Source organism: Microcaecilia unicolor, chromosome 4 (assembly GCF_901765095.1).
Source record: "Microcaecilia unicolor chromosome 4, aMicUni1.1, whole genome shotgun sequence".
NCBI classification, from domain to species: Eukaryota; Metazoa; Chordata; class Amphibia; order Gymnophiona; family Siphonopidae; genus Microcaecilia; species Microcaecilia unicolor.
In genome coordinates, this window is record NC_044034.1 from 325,219,509 (window position 1) to 325,224,876 (window position 5,368).

General features: G+C 42.3%; 1 pseudogene; it reads right to left on the reverse strand.

Annotated features, from left to right (window-relative positions):
• Positions 1 to 3,544: 3,544 nt before the first annotated feature.
• Positions 3,545 to 3,648, reverse strand: LOC115469795 (annotated as a pseudogene).
• Between the last annotated feature and the right edge of the window lie 1,720 nt (positions 3,649 to 5,368).

Consider the following 5,368-nt stretch of genomic DNA (forward strand, 5'->3'; position numbering starts at 1 on the left):
TTAAAAATAATGAGGAAGATTGAAAACATCAAGTTAAAACATGCTGCACTAACAGAACACCTTAATACTACAATAACAAATTGAAAGTAGTTGTAGAAGCCCAGAAACTGTGGTGATACAAAGAAAACACAAGAGAGAGAGACATCAAAAGAAATCATTTAGAAAGAACCCAAAACAATTTTTTAGAGAATTAGGGAAAACATTAGTACTATGTTAAAATACCACCTTTTAGAGCTGAAACAAAAAATGTTTTGAAGAAATATTTGAGAAGTAAAATGGCTATCCAATATACAGAAGACTCTAAAAGAAAAAAAAAGAAAAGAAAAAAGAAAGTAAACATGAAAAATGGAATGGCCAGAAGTAACTACAAAAGAGTTAGAAACCAGATTAAGAGGGGACCTGGCCCTGATCGAGTGTCCAATTTATGGCTCGAATGACTAACATGTCTCCACCAAGACCTGATAAACTTTGAAAATCAATTCATCAGTCAGCCATGTCCAACATCATAATGGTTAGTAACAAAAAGAACAATTCCAAAGGAAAACCCAAGTAAAATTCCCCCAAATTACAGACTAATCACTTGTCTACCTAGAATCTGTAAGCTATTCATTGCAATAGACACTGACAGAATTTACAAACATATTGATGGCAGTAGCATTATGGTAATAGGACAGAAGGACAGTAAGAGGGGAGCCTGTGGAACCAAAGGACAGTTGACGGTACATAAATCCATCATAGCTAGTTGTAAGACAGACTGAAATCTACTTAGTATAGCTTGGAATGACCTTAAGAAAAATTTTGATAGTATCCCACACTCTTGGATAACAAATTCAAACTAAACCCTGGATTGATAGAGTATATCATAGTAACATACTACTACTTAACATTTCTAGAGCGCTACTAGGGTTACGCAGCGCTGTACAATTTAACAAAGAGAGACATAGTAAATGATGGCAGATAAAGACCTGAATGATCCATCCAGTCTGCCCAACAGCCACATTCATTCTCAATTCAAGATTAAATCAACAATGAATGTGATATTATATACTTGATCATGGTCTTTCTTTGTTGGTTCTCGGAAATAGACTGTAGAAGTCCGGCCAGCTCTTTCCTTCAGGTTTAATGTGAAAATGTGACAGACTACACTCCATCTGAAATGTTAAGATGAATAATTTGTTATGCCCAGGAATATTTCAGGGAGAATTTTGTTGCTGCTCTTTTTTTTTTTGTCTGGAGATAACTCCACTAAATATTCTTACAAACTCTGGCCCCCTTTTATCAAGCTACGCTAGTGGCAGCCGCACGGCAGTACTGACACTCTACTCCACTCCCTTCTATCCCTATGGGGGGCAGTTGAGGACGTCCAAAATGTTTGAAAGAAGGATGTCCACGCCTTCGTTATGCCTCCGCTGACACACACATACCTCCCCCCCCAGGGACCTGCATACTGCCCCCCCACAGGGATGGCCAACTTTTAAGGGAGTGTGGTGGAGTGGCCTAGTAATTAGAGCACTGGTCTTGCAATCCAGAGGTGGCCAGTTCAAATCCCACTGCTGCTACTTGTGATCCAAAATCCACATAAATAAAGAGGGTGTTGGAGGCATAGCTAAAGGCATGGATGTCCTTCTCACAGAAACATCCACATTTTGGACGTCCTTAACTGCCGTTGCAGGGACAGAGGCATAGCAAAGGACATACTCTAAAAAAAAAGACAAAAGTTTTTGAAGTTGTTTTTTTTGGGGTGGGAGGTGGTTAGTGACCACTGGGGAAGTCAGGGGAGGTCATCCCCGATTCCCTCCTGTGGTCATCTGGTCAGTTCGGGCACCTTTTTGATGCTTGGTCGTGAAAAAAAATGGACCAAGTAAAGTCGGCCAAATGCTCGTGAGGGACGCCCTTCTTTTTTCCATTATCGGCCGAGGACGCTCATCTGTTAACCACGCCCCCATCCAACCTTCAGTACACTGCCGACATGCCCCCTTGAACTTTGGTCATCCCTGCGATGGAAAGCAGTTGAGGATGCCCAAAATTGGCTTTTGATTATGCCGATTTGGGCGACCTTAGGAGAAGGACGCCCATCTCCCGATTTGTGTCGGAAGATGGGTGCCCTTCTCCTTTGAAAATAAGCAGGATAGTAACATAGTAAGAAATAATGGCAGTTAAAGACCTGTACGGTCCATCCACTGCCCAACAAGATAAACTCATTGTACATAGTATGTGATACCGTTCTTTCTCCCTTTCTGTTTTAACTTTTTGCCTGCAGCAAACCGCAGCTCCTATTCCTCCCATTTTGACCACTCAGTGGCTATAATAACATATAGTACCTCATTCTAGCCTTGGAATTCAACTCTCCTCTGCATTCCTCTTAAAAAGTGTCATTACTTTTGGACAAGACAAACTCCATCCTCGTCGCCAAAAAATGTTCTGCTATGGATTTACAGCCTGCTTCACTGACACAGACTACTCAATAATTACTGTGGATTCTTTTGGATTCATATTAGGTAAATGAGACCTTTATTAGAGGTTCTAAAATCTACAATGATTAAGCTATATACACACAATGAATAGCTATATAACTAAAAAGAAATAATACCTATCTATAAACAATCATTACATCACTGGTCTCTACTTCTAAGCAATGCTAAGAGTTCCTAGACCAGGAAAAGAAGCAATAAAACAATCATCACTGGTCCTTACATCATCCAGGCTCTTATCATCAGCTAGGGGGGGGGCCCTGTTCATAGCGAAATCCAGGAGTTTCTTTGACCAGGAAACATGGTTCTCCTCGTGGTTCGTACGTTACTCACAGATGAGCTCCCAATTTCACTGAAACAAACTCCCCTTTTTGTAAGGCTTAGAACTCATGTTCAGAGCTAAGGAAAATTACAGAATGTTTGAGAATAGGTAAACAAGCCATACTGTGGGAATATGGTCACATATTTCCAAGTCTAGGTGGCCAGTCTGAACTCAAAAACAAGCGCCACCCCCTCTTCACATGCCAAATTAATTAGAGCTGTGTCTTATCTTCTACATTCCAACTTATTTTCACATAATCAAAATTAAACAAAATTACTTCTAATTAAAGATACAGACCCCGAGTGCACTGGTCGGTCAAGGCAGAGTTGAAAAACAATCTTTAAAATTCACATTTATTACAGGTAGTCACATTTCGTTGTGGAGAACTTTGGAGGTAAAGGTTCAGGACAGGGTCATAAATGGTTGGATTGGCAGGCTAGGGGTGTGGTATGTAAGTCAGTTGTTTAGGTGGGAGGGGGGGGGGGGAGTGTCATGACCTTTGTGGACTTGTGTACAGAGTTTTATTTGGAATCTCAGCATTACTTCCAGTGGCTGCAGTTGAGGCTTGGCCACTGTTGGAAACAGAATACTGGGCTAGGTAGACCATTGGTTTGATCTATTATAGCTATTTTTGTGTTCTAAAATCTTGGATAAGAGAGCCAATGGGCTAGGGACCTGAAAATTAATTGTGGGGTGTAAGGATGGAGGATTGCCTAAGGCTCCTAGTGCCCTGATCATGGGCCATTCTTTCATTTATTGGGCATTCCAGGGGGCTTTGGATAGAAAATGTGTCAGATATTAAATTGATAAGAGCAGATACTGCACTTGATCTTAGCCAAAAGGCCGAGAAGCGATCCAGAGGGCCTTGGAAAGGACAAATGGGTCACATATCATGCTGGGATCCTCAAGTGTGGCAAGTGTCTGTATGGGGTGCCAAGGAATGAGATGGGACCAGCTACTGCCACAGATAAAGTTGTAGATAATGGCCTATTACCAGTATGAGGTGCTAATAGTACACTTGGGGGAAGGCGGTAGAATGATTTGGGGAATGTGACAGGCCAGAAATTAATTGACATGGCCTGGAAGGACTTTGCAAATTTAGGGGTTCTTTAAGCTGCGGTAAACAGTGCGCGCTGACAGAATTAGCATCTTCTAAACGCTAAGAAGCCCATAGGTATAAAATGGGCTTCTTAGCATTTAGCACACACTAATCCTGTTAGTGCATATTAGCACTTACTTCAGCTTAGTAAAGGACTCCTTAATGTCTTGGTTGCCAGGGGTTTGTATGAGTTTATTGGATATTATTCTCAGAATCAAATTTAGTAGGGCATTGCTTTGGTCCAGAGGGGTGAATAAGGTCAATAGCCAGATTGGAAAATGGGATGTGCAACAAGGTAGTTTTTGAACTAGGCATGAGTGGGTGGAAGATCACAAACAGCCTGTACAAGCCTGTCAGAGCCCACCTGTCAGACATGGTGACAGAACAATGAAATTCAGGAGGCCCTGGAAAGGATATTAAGGTGAAAAAATAAATTAAATGTGATATAAAGGAAATAAAGACAGAGGAAAGCCATACATTATTGGGGGGGGGGGGGGGGGGGGACTTTGTATAGACACACTCTGTTGGTCCATGCCTGTGGCACAGACCTGAGCCAGTCATGGGGAAGACATCAGGATTTGGGGAGGAGGCAAGATCTCAAGGAGAATGTCGGTACCAGTGGAAGCCTGTGGCAAAAGACAGACTTGAGACTTGTCTGAGTGGAAAGACAGTTCTGCATTATCTTTGAATGCTTAGTGGTTTGGAGTTTGTCTTGTCCAAAAGTTTGAAGAAGTTGCTACTGTCAAACGATGCCATGTTCCCAAATTCCAGATAGTTTGAGCTCCATTAGATGTGAGTCTTTCCGCATGTCATGGAAGATGCAGAGTACAGAAAAGGAGTGTGTGTGTGTGTGGGGGGGGGGGGGGGGGGGGGTCCAGAGTATCTATGGTCCCTAAGGAGCAGAGGCGATTGCTCTGGATTCTGCTTGTGGCTGGTTGTATCATGGGCTCTGGAGAAGGGTACTAGGCAAGTAGGGTGGAAAAGGGAGCAGGGGTGTTATATCATGAGGAATGCCAACTGTGTGACTGACCCAGGATGTTTTGAAACCACAAATAAAGCTGCATTCCTTGTTAAATCCACTAGTTTATTCATGTATATTGTTTGCAAATGGGGTATTTAGGGGTAAGGAGAGGAAATGGGGAGAGGTAATTTGGGAGAGAAAGTGTGTGTGTGTGTGGGGGGGGGGGGGGGGGGGGTGTATGGTGGGTGGACTCTGGCTTGCCTATGTTAAGATGAAACATTGATTGTTGCAGCCCAGGACAGTGGATTGCAGACAAATGGTTCACAGCCAGCACAGAAAAACTAGGAAAACAGATAAATGGAGATTCTTTAAAGCAGAACTAGAAACATTTATTCATCTCAACTTCAGATGGGAGATACAGAAAGACACAAAAAGGTGGCACGTCTCATCCACTAGATATTGTGCAAACTCTATAACATTTCTGTACAGGAAAAGCACTGGATCAAGACCCCATG